The sequence below is a fragment of the Leucoraja erinacea genome, chromosome 8 (genome assembly GCF_028641065.1).
Source record: "Leucoraja erinacea ecotype New England chromosome 8, Leri_hhj_1, whole genome shotgun sequence".
In the NCBI taxonomy this organism is placed as follows: Eukaryota; Metazoa; Chordata; class Chondrichthyes; order Rajiformes; family Rajidae; genus Leucoraja; species Leucoraja erinaceus.
The window spans coordinates 72,700,661-72,715,465 of record NC_073384.1 but is presented as its reverse complement, the minus strand read 5'-3'; the positions used below and the strand labels follow the sequence as shown (position 1 = coordinate 72,715,465).

The 14,805-nt window shown below is 45.6% G+C and overlaps 1 protein-coding gene across 2 annotated transcripts in view; it reads right to left on the bottom strand.

Annotated features, from left to right (window-relative positions):
- ipcef1 (interaction protein for cytohesin exchange factors 1) overlaps positions 1-14,805 on the bottom strand; it is a 134,463-nt gene that overhangs the window by 77,424 nt on the left and 42,234 nt on the right. Inside the window, exon 1 of one of the 2 annotated variants that reach the window (XM_055639983.1) lies at positions 4,920-6,277. The exons of the other annotated variant lie outside the window; for it this stretch is intronic. The gene's annotated coding sequence lies outside the window, so the exon portion shown is untranslated. Of the gene's footprint in view, positions 1-4,919; positions 6,278-14,805 lie in introns of those variants that run through there. 2 annotated transcript variants of the gene reach the window in all.

The following is a 14,805-nucleotide window of genomic DNA, read 5'->3' as shown; positions in this document are numbered from 1 at the left end:
TTAAGCTGTTTTTAAACCAAGGTCTATGGTGAGTTGACATTGCTTTCTATACCTATGGTTTTCCTTGCTCTCTACCTATGGTTTTCTAATTTCAAAGTAGCAGGATATTTCCCAAATTTACTGTAGTATAACCTGTTAGGGAAGACCAGACGAGCTAGTGGGATCATAATGTTTTTCAAGAAAAAAAACTGCAGTAATCAAAGCCCCAAAGGGTAGGATGGGGCTGAAGCTCAGCGTTTAGACATTGGAATGGTTTTTCATCATTCTAATCGAATGATTTTCCAACTCCAGTGATAATTAAACTTCTTTTTTTCACTCCTAGTTTCCTTTACATATTTTTAGGATGTTTAAAAAGTCGAATGAAATAAACACTTAAGAAACGAGTTAATTTATGTTTTTTGCTCATGTAACAACATATATATATAACATGATAAACACGGGAGAATAAGACAAAAATGACCAAAAAAACGTAAGAAAATGTAGTCGAGGGCGAATGACATTTTGTGATAAAGACTCAAGGGTGACTAGTTTAAGAAGCACTGATTTAAGCAACCATTCAACTGTTTTCTTTCTCTTAGTTAGTTTGGTTAATAAGAAACAAAGATGACCAAAATGAAACTGGATATACTAACGTCAAGATTGACTGCCCTGTCAGAGCGGGAGATGCAGAACCATAAACCATATAACCATATAACAATTACAGCACGGAAACAGGCCATCTCGACCCTTCTAGTCCGTGCCGAACACGTATTCTTCAAATAGTCCCATATACCTGCGCTCAGACCATAACCCTCCATTCCCTTCCCATCCATATAACTATCCAATTTATTTTTAAATGATAAAAACGAACCTGCCTCCACCACCTTGCACTGGAAGCTCATTCCACACAGCCACCACTCTCTGAGTAAAGAAGTTCCCCCTCATGTTACACCTAAACTTCTGCCCCATAATTCTCAAGTCATGTCCCCTTGTTTGAATCTTCCCTACTCTCAGTGGGAAAAGCTTATCCACGTCAACTCTGTCTATCCCTCTCATCATTTTAAAAACCTCTATCAAGTCCCCCCTTAACCTTCTGCGCTCCAAAGAATAAAGCCCTAACTTGTTCAACCTTTCTCTGTAACTTAGTTGCTGAAACCCATGCAACATTCTAGTAAATCTCCTCTGTACTCTCTCTATTTTGTTGACTAAACAAGTATGCCAGTTTAAAAACTAAATAGTGAGAACAGGATTTGAGCAGCAGAACTATTCATGGGTGGCAGGGGTAGCGCAGCGGTTGAGTTGCTGCCTTGCAGTGGGCTCGATCCTGACTATGGGTGCTGTCTGTACGCAGTCTGTACATTCTCCCTGTGACCTGCGTGGAATTTCCCTGGAGCTCCGGTTTCCTCCCACACTCCAAAGACGTACAGGTTTGTAGGTTAATATGCTTGGTAAAATTGTAAATTGTCCCTAGTGTGTGTAGGGTAGTGTTAATATGCGGGGATTGTGGTTGGCGCAGACTCGGTGGACCGAAGGGCCTGTTTCAGCGCTGTATCACTAAAGTAGACTAAACTAAAACTAAAGATAGACGCAAAATGCTGGAGTAACTCAGCAGGAAACATAGAAAGCATAGAAATCCGGTGCAGAAGTAGGCCATTCGGCCCTTCGAGCCAGCACTGTATGATCATGGCTAATCATCCAAGATCAGTATCCCGTTCCTGCTTTCTCCCAATATCCCTTGATTCCGTTAGCCCTAAGCGCTATATCTAACTCTCTCTTGAAAACATCCAGTGAATTGGCCTCCACTGCATTTTGTGGCAGAAAATTCCACAGATTCATAAATCTCTGGGTGAAAATGTTTTTATCTCAGTCATTCAGGCAGCATCTCTGGAGAGAAGGTATGGGTGACATTTTGGGTCGAGACCTTTCTTCAGACTAAAATTATTAAAACTAAACTATTCATTACTAATAGAAACATAGAAACATAGAAATTAGGTGCAGGAGTAGGCCATTTGGCCCTTCGAGCCTGCACCGCCATTTAATATGATCATGGCTGATCATCCAACTCAGTATCCCGTACCTGCCTTCTCTCCATACCCCCTGATCCCCTTAGCCACAAGGGCCACATCTAACTCCCTCTTAAATATAGCCAATGAAGTGGCCTCAACTACCCTCTGTGGCAGAGAGTTCCAGAGATTCACCACTCTCTGCGTGAAAAAAGTTCTTCTCATCTCGGTTTTAAAGGATTTCCCCTTTATCCTTAAGCTGTGACCCCTTGTCCTGGACTTCCCTAACATTGGGAACAATCTTCCTGCATCTAGCCTGTCCAACCCCTTAAGAATTTTGTAAGTTTCTATAAGATCCCCTCCCAATCTTCTAAATTCTAGAGAGTATAAACCACCTTGCAGTCTCCTAGCATCCTCCTCACACCTAACACTGCCCCCCAGCTTAGTGTCATCTGCAAACTTGGAGATATTGCCTTCAATTCCCTCATCCAGATCATTAATATATATTGTAAATAGCTGGGGTCCCAGTACTGTGCCTTGCGGTACCCCACTAGTCACTGCCCTGCCATTGTAAAAAGGACCCGTTTACTCCTACTCTTTGCTTCCTGTTTGCCAGCCAGTTCTCTATCCACATCAATACTGAACCCCCAATGCCATGTGCTTTAAGTTTGTATACTAATCTCTTATGTGGGACCTTGTCGAAAGCCTTCTGGAAGTCCAGATATAACACATCCACTGGTTCTCCCCTATCCACGCTACTAGTTACATCCTCGAAAAATTCTATAAGATTCATCAGACATGATTTACCTTTCGTAAATCCATGCTGACTTTGGCCAATGATTTCACCACTTTCCAAATGTGCTGCTATCCCATCTTTAATAACTGACTCTAGCAGTTTCCCCACTACCGATGTTAGGCTAACTGGTCTGTAATTCTCCGTTTTCTCTCTCCCTCCCTTCTTAAAAAGTGGGGTTACGTTTGCTACCCGCCAATCCTCTGGAAGCAAAGTTCCTCCAACTACTGGTTCCTTTTAAGAATCTTTCCCCACCCTTGTCTTCCCTCTTTGCCACCTACAGTTCACTTCAATTTCTGGAAAAAAGAAGCATGTGGAACCTCAAATTAATGACTGCTGACACAAAACCACTCGCAAGAGTACTCAATTAGTAGGCATCATCTTAATGAGACAAGTAAATGATCATTTGGCAATTATCATTAAGTCCTGTCATTAAAGCTTTCAAAATACTTCCCACTAGAGTTGCCAACTTTTTAAATGTTGCACATGGAGAGGTATTCCCTGTCTCATCCGCCTACCGGGCAGGGAGCATTCCATGCTCAAAACAATTTGGTATAAACACTTTATCCTCTAACTTTTTTATTTCTCTAACTTCAAATAAGCCCTGCATTCCCTCTCTCTCTCCATCCCTCCCCCACCCAAGTCACACCAGCTTCTCGTTCCCACCTAGCCCACAGATAACAATGGCCGGTTTTCTTTATCATCGTTACTTTTTTGCATATAACCATATAACAATTACAGCATGGAAACAGGCCATCTCGGCCCTACAAGTCCGTGCCGAACAACTTTTTTTCCCTTAGTCCCACCTGCCTGCACTCATACCATAACCCTCCATTCCCTTCTCATCCATATGCCTATCCAATTTATTTTTAAATGATACCAACGAACCTGCCTCCACCACTTCCACTGGAAGCTCATTCCACACCGCTACCACTCTCTGAGTAAAGAAGTTCCCCCTCATGTTACCCCTAAACTTCTGTCCCTTAATTCTGAAGTCATGCCCTCTTGTTTGAATCTTCCCTATTCTCAAAGGGAAAAGCTGGTCCACATCAACTCGGTCTATCCCTCTCATCATTTTAAAGACCTCTATCAAGTCCCCCCTTAACCTTCTGCGCTCCAGAGAATAAAGCCTTAACTTATTCAACCTTTCTCTGTAACTTAGTTGTTGAAACCCAGGCAACATTCATTCCCAGGCATATCCCAGGCAACCCAGGCATATCTTTCATTCATTTGTTCTATATCTCTCCACATCGCCGTCTATATCTCTCGATTCCCTTTCCCCGACTCTCAGTCTGAAGAAAGGTCTCGACCCGAAATGTCACCCATTCCTTCTCTCCAGAGACGCTGCCTGACCCGCCGAGTTACTCCAGTACTTTGTGTCTACCCTTTACACTCCTTCTCATCAGTATTTGCCTAGTCAAAATTAATTCTCCTCATTATTTGACTGCTTTTCTAACACGATAGATTAAACATCAATGTACTTTGAGCACCTTCTGAACCTCGCCAAGGCAACTCCACCACTAATTTCTGAAAAATATTGGCCAACCAAAGTAAAATCGAAGTCTTGAGGAAACTCATTTATCTCCATAGCTGCAGGCATAGTATTATTATATGGCAAATAGTTAAGGGTTAGGTTGAGAAATGTGTGCACTACCGTACACAATGCAATATCAAGAACAAAGCAACTCTACTGAAACCACCTACAATTCAACAAAACAAACACAGCCCATAGAAGGGAGGCACTGAGTAACTCAGCGACTCAGGCAGCATCTCTGGAGAACATGAACACATGTTGTTTCAGGTCGGGACCCAAACATGTTGGAGTAAGTCATTGGGTCAGGCAGCATTTCAGGAGAACATGAATAGGTGACGTTATGGATTGAGACAATTCTTCAGACTGAAGAAGGGTCCCGATCCGAAACGCTTCCTAGTCATGTTCCCGAGAGATGACCCGCTGAGTTACTCCAGCACTTTGTGTCTTTTCTAAACCAGCATCTACAGTTCCTTGTCTCTGCAAGAGAAATGAGCTGTCATTCAGTAGCTGCAAGCTATGATGATGAAAAAGTGAACATTTGTAAATTTGAATGATGCATATTTTTTGGCATCATTTATGAAAGCAAATGAGCAATCAGCTGACAACTTACCGAACACGCCGACTTTACCCTAACACCCTTCTGGCAAAAGTTGAAAGCATCCACACAGCATGAATCATGAGCTCGGAGAGCTGAAAACTTTTTTTTAACTTGTGAAGTTTCTGCAAAGAAAGTTACTTTATCAGGTCTGCGTTCTTCCTCTTTTCACATTGCTGAGTGGCGCAACATATTGAGTCAGCAAACAAATACATTTTGAAAAAGAACAAAAACCGTGCAAAAACACAGTAAGTACATACCAAATCCTTCAAGTCACCGAGCCTCTCTAAAGCTACAGTATATTGGTGAAATGACAATGTCAAAATGCACAGGAAATGTCAGTGCAAACTGGTCAACACCACAAATAATGTGAGCAGAACGAAGTGAGCAAATTCATCTTTGTTCACACATTGGTTAAACTGCTTTCCTGTAGCTCTTCCGCAAGTCCTCAATTGTAGAAATGGATCCATTTTATATCTCAAAGCAAGCCAAACTGTACAACTTTATTTTGGATTAACGCATGCTGCATTTATCTTTCGGTGTATCCCCTTTTGTAGCCTAAAACACTGCTTGCAGCTACATATATCCAGTGTAACTCACGCTGGGAAAACTCACTGCCATCCAGCACAGGAGGAAATTAAGACATCCATCCACTTCACCCGATTGTGAGTTTCTTTGAACAGCAGCAACATTTGCCAACGACACAATGAGTCATGTTGGTCACAATTTTGACAAAACAACATCTCACAAGTTCACGTTATTGCGGTAGAATTAGGCCATTCAGCCCATCGAGTCTACTCCGCCAATCAATCATGGCTGATCTCTGCCTCCTAAAGGGGCTGTCCCACTGCGACGACCTAATCTGTGAGTTTAGACGGGTTTGCCCTCGACTCAAACTCGCAGCATGGTCGACACGTGGTCCTAGAAGGATCTATGAGGTCACTGGAACACTCCTTCATGCTCGAGTGAAGTTCCCGAAAACCCGTGGCCTCAGCTAGGTCGCGGAAATTTTTTCAGCATGTTGAACATTTTTCCACGAGTAAAACTTGGTCGCCATGTTTCTTTTTAACTTGTAGTGCAGTGGAGTGGGGTCGCTATTTAGTTACAGGCAGTCGAGGGCAGCCGTAGGCAATCTCCTTCACTGACTGGGCATCTTGATTGTCTCATTGCTTTTCAGGACCAAGGAAAACCGACCGGTAGGTAAAATGCCCACTAAACTTTATTGTACTTCTTAAAGGTGTCTCCATTCCTTCTCCCCCCCTTCTCCTACCCCCTCCGCGCTCTCTAAAGGATTTACCGTATACTGTGCCAGCGTCTTTTACCTTCCTGTTCATCGCGGGTGTGAATTTTAGACAGCGCTCCCCCGCTTTCCCTGGCCCCCGCCATTGCGGTGTGTGTGTGTGTGTGTGTGTGTGTGTGTGTGTGTGTGTGTGTGTGTGTGTGTGTGTGTGTGTGTGTGTGTGTGTGTGTGTGTGTGTGTGTGTGTGTGTGTGTGTGTGCGTGTGTACGTGTACGTGTGTGTGTGTGTGTGTGTGTGTGTGTGTGTGTGTCGGTCGATCCAGCTCGCGGTTTCAACGCGGACTGCCGATCCAGCTCGAGGCTTTCCAGGCGAGTGCCCTCGAGCTTGAAGGTCGAAGACACTCTTCTTAACTCATGGATTAGGTCACCGCGGTGGGACAGTCGCTTAATTCCATTTTCCTGCCTTCTCCTTTTAACACCCGTTCTAATCAAGAATCTGTCTATCTCTGCCTTAAAAATATCCACTGATTTGGCCACCACACCTCTCTGTGGCAATGAGTTCCACAGATTAACTACCCTCTGACTAAAGAAGTTCCTCCTCATGTCATTTCTAAAAGAGCGCCCTTTAATTCTGAGGCTATGACCTCTGGTCCTGGACTCTTCCACCAGCGGAAACATCCTTTCCAAATCCACTCTTTCATTATTCTGTAAGTTTCAATGAGGTCTAAACTCCTCCAGCGAGTGGAAGCCCAGTGTTGTCAAGTCCTTCAAACCATAAACATTTGCACTGAAGATCACAGAGTACTTACTGCAATGGCAACTGATATTCATGGATGCTAGCAGTAGTGGATAAAGATCAAGTATTATTGTTCATTTGGTCCAGCAAGTGTTCTCACGTCTTACTCAAGAGTTGTTCAATTGCACATTCTTTATCAACCTTTCGGTCAAGAGCCACGCTAAGTGCTGGAGTAACTCAGCGGGCCAAGCAGCATTTCTGGAGAACATGGGTAGGCAACGTTTCAGGTCAGGACTCTTTTTCGGAGTGATTGCAGTAGGGGTGAGAACGCTGAAGGAAAGGTGATGACTGGTCATAGCTTGGCGGGTGATGGGTGGATATAGCTGAGGGGGAGGTTACTTTGCATGTGTTTGGCCAAAGACCAGAAATGTAAACTTCTGTACCTCTTGCCTGATGGGGGGGGGGGGGGGGGGGGGGGGGGGGGGGGGGGGGGGGGGGAATATGGAGTGACAGGGGCGAGACTTGTCCTTGATTATGCTGCTGGCCTTGCCGAGGCAGTGTGAGGTATATATGGAGTCAATAGAAGGGAGGTTGGTTTGTGTGATGGTCTGGGCTGCGTCCACAATTCGCTGCAATTTCTTGCGATCTTGAATGGAGCTGTTCCCAGACCAAGCTGTGATGCATGCCGAAAGAATGCTTTCTATGGTGCATCTGTAGAAGTTGGTGAGAGTTGTTGGGGACATGTCGAACTTCCTAAGCCTTCTAAGGAAGTAGAGACATTGGTGTGTTTTCTTGGCCATTGCTTCAACATGGGTGGTCCAGGAGAAGTTGTTGGCGATATTTACCTCTGAGAATTTGAAGCATTTGGACATCTTTACTTCGGCGTAGCCAATGTCTGTGTGCACCACTTCACTTCCTGTGGGTGATCACTATCTCCTTTGTCTTGTTGACATTGAGAGCAAGGTTTTTGTCTCGACACCAGGTTACGAGGTTCTCAATCTCCTTCCTGTACTCCATCTCGTCGTTATTTGATATCTGGCCCATAACGATGGTGTCATCCGCAAATTTGTAAATTGAATAGAATTAGATTTGTACATGGCTGCATAGTCGTGGGTGTAGGAGGAGTAGAGAAGGGGGGCTGAGAACACATCCTTGCAGGGCACCAGCGTTGTGGAACATTGCAGAGGATGGTTTGTCCCCTATCCTCACTGATTGGGGTCTGGTGGTCAGGAAGTCGAGGATCCAGTTGGAGAGATTGGTGCTGACACCAAATACCGTTTGGTGATGAACTTGGATGGTATAATGATGTTAAAGGCAGAGCTGCAGGTTATGAATAGAAGTCTGATGCATGCGTCTCTCTTATCCAGGCAGTCCAGGGATGAGTGTAGGGCCAGGCAGATGGCATCGTCGGTGGACCTGTTGTGGTGGTAGCTGAACTGCAGTGAGTCAAGGCCGCTGGGTAGACTGGATTTAATGCATTCCATAACTAGCCTCTCAAAGCACTTTGTGAGGGTGGATGTCAAGGCCACTGGATACTAATTATTAATGCATGAAATCTTACTTTTCTTTATCTCCGGAATGATAGTAGTCTTCTTAGAAAACATAGAAAACATAGAAAATAGGTGCAGGAGGAGGCCATTCAGCTCTTCGAGCCAGCACCGCCATTCATTGTGATCATGGCTGATCATCCACAACCCGTGCCTGCCTTCTCCCCATATCCCTTGATTCCACTAGCCCCATGAGCTCTATCTAATTCTCTTTTAAATGCATCCAGTGAATTGGCCTCCATTGCCTTCTGTGGGAGAGAATTCCACAAATTCACAACTCTCTGGGTGAGAAATTTTTTCCTCATCTCTGTTTTAAATGGCCTCCCCTTTATTCTTAGATTGTGGCCCCTGGTTCTGGACTCGCCCAACATCGGGAATTTTTTTTCCTGCATCTAGTTTGTCCAGTCCTTTTATAATGTTATAAATTTCTATAAGATTTCGTCTCACCCTTTTAAATTCCAGTGAATACAAGCCCAGTCTTTCCAATCATTCATATGACAGTCCCGTCATCCCGGGGATTAACCTGGTGAACCTACGCTGAGCTGGCTCAATAGCAAGAATGTCCTTTCTCAAATTAGGAGACCAAAACTGCACACAATACTCCAGATGTGGTCTCACCAGGGCCCTGTACAACTGCAGAAGGACCTCTTTACTCCTATATTCAAATCCTCTCTGAAGGCCAACATGCCATTCGCTTTCTTCACTGCCTGCTGTACCTGCATGCTTACTTTCAGTGACTGGTGTACAAAGGGAGCAGCTGGGTACGTCAGGATGGAGTAGGGAGAGAATAAAGATGTCCGTCAACACTCCCTCCAGCTGATCCACGCAGCTACTAATGACATGGCCAGGAATTCCGTCTAGGCCTGTTGCTTTTCATGGGTTTACGATCTAACCTCTGCAACAATGACCCTGGGAAGAGGCACTCTTGAGTCTGATGAGATGGATGGCATTCTGCTCAAAGCGAGCATAGAAAGCATTCAGTCCATCAGGTGGAGCTGCACTATCACCAGTGATGTTGCCTGACTACAATTTGCAGCCAGTTTTAATATTCAGTATACTGTAATTGGACTGCAGAAGGGTCTCGACCCGAAACGTCACCCATTCCCTCTCTCCAGAGATGCTGCCTGTCCCGCTGAGTTAATAGACAATAGACAATAGGTGCAGGAGTAGGCCATTCGGCCCTTCGAGCCAGCACCGCCATTCAATGTGATCATGGCTGATCATCCACAATCAGTACCTCGTTCCTGCTTTCTCCCCATATCCCCTGACTGCGCTATTTTTAAGAGCCCTATCTAGCTCTCCCTTGAAAGCATCCAGAGAACCAGCCTCCACTGCCCTCTGAGGCAGAGAATTCCACAGACTCACAACTCTCTGTGAGCAAAAGTGTTTCCTCGTCTCCGTTCTAAATGACTTACCCCTTATTCTTAAACCGTTACTCCAGCATTCTGTGTCTCTCTATATGATTCAGACCGTGCCACATTCAGCGTGGGACCACATGATTACGCTGGCACTCAGGTTTGTCCTGGTATTGTTCCTTGGCGTGGAGAGCTTTGCGTAGATCATAACAAGCTTTCTTGCACAGCTCGGGATATGCACAGATGCATGAGTGTGTGCATCCTTATGCATGAGTGATTCTTAAGTCAATGTTTTACAGATTGCATAACTTTATGTTGTTAGCTAGAGACAAGCAATGACACTCCTACATAACTGACCCACTCTGAGTGTAGGAAGGAACAGCAGATGCTGGTTTAAACCGATGGTAGACACAGAAAGATGGAGTAACTCAGTGGCAACTTAACCATCCGACTGCAACCAGAGAGCAGCCTTAAACCTATCTACCTCGTCCGGGACCCTCGGACTATCTTTGATCGGACTTTACTGGCTTTACCTTGCACTTAACGTTATTTTTACACTGCGAATGGCTCGATTGTAATCACGTATTGGCTTTCCACTGGCTGGATAGCACATAACAAAAGCTTTTCACTGCGCCTCGGTACACGTGACAATAAACTAAACCGAACTGAACAGATTGCAGTAAACCGTGGATTACATGGATGACTCCCCTTTGGCTCCATGTTGCCATGATCTTTGGAACAGTGCCAGTCCCTCCCCACCCTCAGGTCAGTTGACTCAGCAAGGAAATGTGTGACTCAGAATAAAATGAATATGCAGATTTATAATCATTCCTCAAAACATCTAGCGTTATAACTAATACCTACAAGTGGGTAGGTTTTAATCTGTTGGATAATGCTGGGCTTATCATGTATCTCTACACGGTGAACGGCTCAATTGTAATCGTGGGTTGTGTAGGAAGGAACTGCAGATGCTGGTTTAAACCGAAGATAGACACCAAGTGCTGGAGTAACTCAGCGGGACAGGCAGCATCTCTGGAGAGAAGGAATGGGTGGTGTTTCGAGTCGAGGCCATTCTTCAAACGAGTCTTCTTCACCCACATTGATCCTATTTGATCCTTTCAGATTCAAAATATGATTTTCTCTCCACAAACAATCACCATGTCATTTTGTCTTTGTGCTTATTGTCTGCTGAACAGTTGCTGTTTATAGGAACATCGGTATCTGGATGACTCGGGAGGTCCAGCGGCTGTTGAAAGAGAGGAACGCCGCTTTTAGGTCTGGCGATAGGGCTTTATACAGCACGGCCCGAGCTAACCTGAAGAGAGGCATCAGAGAGGCCAAATCAAATTACAGGAGGAAGATAGAGGACCACCTGGACAGTAATAACAGCAGGCAGGTGTGGCAGGGGGTCCAGTATCTCACCAACTATAAGACCAACCTTGGAGCTGTTGAAGGTGACGCCTCACTGGCAGAGGAGCTGAACCACTTCTTTGCTCGCTTTGAATTGGAGCCACCCGAGGCAGCCACATCACAGCACATGGTCTACAGCAGCCTACCCCTCAAGATAGAGGAGCATGAGGTGAGGCGCACTCTGCGGGCCATCAATCCAAGGAAGGCTACTGGACCTGATGGCGTATCTGGACGCGTGTTGAAGGACTGCGCAGACCAGCTGGCTGGAGTCTGGACGAGGATTTTTAACCAGTCTCTGGCCCAGTCCACTGTTCCACCCTGTCTGAAATCCTCCACCATAGTCCCCTTGCCCAAAAAAAACAACATCTCCAGCCTCAACGACTACCGGCCAGTCGCACTCACACCAGTGGTGATGAAGTGTTTTGAAAAACTGGTCCGGGGTCATATCACATCACTTCTGCCCCGAAGCTTTGACCCCCACCAGTTTGCGTACAGAGCGAATAGATCCACAGAGGACGCTGTAGCCACAGCTCTCCATGCTGCACTGTCTCACCTGGAGCAGCGGGGGAGCTACGTGCGGATGCTCTTTGTGGACTACAGCTCTGCTTTTAATACTATCCTTCCCCACAAACTGGTGGACAAACTGGGGGACTTGGGACTTCCACACTCCACCTGTACGTGGATAAATAGCTTCCTGTCGGGTCGAAGCCAGAGAGTCAGAGTGGGCCATCACACATCCACGGCCCTCAGCCTCAGTACCGGCTCTCCACAGGGCTGCGTACTGAGCCCCCTGCTCTACACCATCTACACGCATGACTGCACCCCCGCCCACCACAGCAACACCATTGTCAAATTTGCGGATGACACTACAGTGGTGGGACTCATCTCCGCGGGGGACGAGTACGCCTACCGGGATGAGGTGGAGCAGCTGACAGTGTGGTGCGAAGAAAATAACCTGCTCCTCAACACCTCAAAGACGAAGGAGGTAATAATAGACTTCAGGAAAAACAAAACGGACATGGTACCACTGACCATCAGAGGGGACTGTGTAAAGAGGGTGGCGGATTTCCGCTTCCTGGGAATCCATATTGAGGAGGACCTGACGTGGAGCGTGAACACCACTGCGCTGCTGAAAAAGGTCCAGCAGAGACTGCACTTCCTGCGGGTGCTCAGGAAGAACAACATCACTCAGAGGCTGCTGCTGTCCTTTTATCGGTGCTCCATTGAGAGCATACTAACATACTGTGTATGCGTGTGGTACACCAGCTGCACAGTGGCTCAGAGGAAAGCGCTCCAGAGGGCCATTGACAACGCCCAGAGGATTGTCGGCTGCCCGCTCCTTACCTTGGAGGACCTACACAGTTCCCGCTGCACCAAAAAAACCCAGAATATAATAAAGGACATCTCCCACCCCGGACACTCCCTGTTTGAACTGTTGCCGTCAGGCAGACGGTACAGATCCACAAGGACAAGGACAAATAGACTAAAAAACAGTTTTTACCCCACTGCTATAAAAGCACTAAATGTGGCCGCCAAGGAACGCAGGGGCGATACAGACTAAGGGACTGTGGTAACGGTGAAATCGACAGAAGGATGGAGGGTTGGGTGTGTATGCGTGCTTTGTCTGTGATTTTTATTTATTTGCTTATCTTTATTATTTTACCGTGGATGTTTCGTTAGCTTTAGAAATGTTTGAATGCTGCACTGACTGGCTGACATTTTAAATTTCGTTGTCCATGGCCCATGTTACAATGACAATAAATAAACTATTCTATTCTATTCTAAACTCAACTAAGACATTTGTGCCAATTTTAAACTATTGAGCAAATTTATGAAATATAGTTTGAACAGTTGTAACAATCTAACACCTGTAGTGATTTCCTCAAAGGGGAACATGGTATAAAAGGTTGTGAAACTGGATTCTTATCTCTATGTAAACTTTTGTGTTCACTACTCCTCTGCAGACTTGCCAGCAGCTGTTCTATTTAAAATCTATTTGCGAATGGATTTGTCAATTTGCTTCAGTTGATCAAAGGACTGATAACCACACCTACTCTTTCCAGCTGTCCACACCACCCCAGCGATAGACAGAACCCACAGCATCAGAGAATGAACGAGGCTGTCCAATCTTGTCCACTGAAGATAGACCCAAAATGCTGGAGTAACTCAGCGGGACAGGCAGCGTCTCTGGATAGAAGGAGTGGGTGACGTTTCGGATCGAGACCCTTCAGGTTTGAAGGCGAGATGTCACCCCATTCCTTCTCCCCAGAGATGCTGCCTGTCCCGCTGAGTTTCTCCAGCATTTTGTGTCTATCTTTGATGTAAGCATGTGAAGCATCTGTAGTTCCTTCCTACACAATCTTTTCCACTACCAAGTCAGCCACAGAACCGATACACAGATTTGTTAAAACCTTCCTCATAACCATTGCCATGGTGACCAGGATCATGCTGCATTTAATGCAATACATTTGAGACAATAGACAATAGGTGCAGGAGTAGGCTATTCGACCCTTCAAGCCAGCACCGCCATTCAATCGTCCCCAATCAGTACCCCGTTCCTGCCTTCTCCCCATATCCGTCGACTCCACTATTTTTAAGAGCCCTATCTAGCTCTCTCTTGAAAGCATCCAGATAACCTGCCTCCACTGCCCTCTGAAGCAGAGAATTCCACAGACTTACCACTCTCTGTGAGAAAAACTGTTCCTTGTCTCCATTATAAATGGTTTCCTCCTTATTCTTAAAATGTGTCCCCTGGTTCTGGACTCCCCCAACATCGGGAACATGTTTCCTGCCCCTAGCGTGTCCAAGCCCTTAACAATCTTATATGTTTCAATGAGATACCCTCTCATCCTTCTAAACTCCAGAGTGTACAAGCCCAGCTGCTCCATTCTCTCAGCATATGACAGTCCCACCATTCCTGTAATTAACCTTGTAAACCTACGCTGCACTCCCTCAATAGCGAGAATACACACAACTTTATGAGCTGTTAAATAATGTGCTTTGGTGAAGAGGGCATCTATTAGGTTAGAAAATGTATTGAACCAATTCATATTTATCATGGTAATGGCTCTAAAAAGCTTGAGCACCCATCTGGCTATAGAGATGTGTAGGAAGGAACTGCAGATGCTGGTTTACACCCAAGATAGACACAAAAAGCTGGAGCAACAGCTGGACAGGCAGCATCGCTGAAGAGAAGGAATGGGTGACGTTTCGTGTTTAGAGGGGGAGAGGTTAGAGTAGATAAAGGGAGTGAAAAAGTTGAGAAGGTTGACGTCACACCCGCAGCTAGATATGAAAAGGTCTAAAGAGGGTAGGCGGCCATCGAGGGGAGTCTATTCCCTATATCCGGAGATGCTGCCTGCCCAGCATTTACTCCAGCATTTTGTGTGCATCTTCAGCTATAGTGATGGCTATCCACATGTCTGTGTAGGAAGGACCTGCAGATGCTGGTTTAAACTGAAGATAGGCACAAAAAGCTGGAGGCAGCATCTCTGGAGAGAAGGAATGGGTTTCATTTCGGGTCGAGATTCTTCTTCAGACTGAGGGGTCTAGAAACAGCATCAGCAACCTACACACATGAAATCTCCCCAGAGCCACTTGGAAGAAAGTGGATC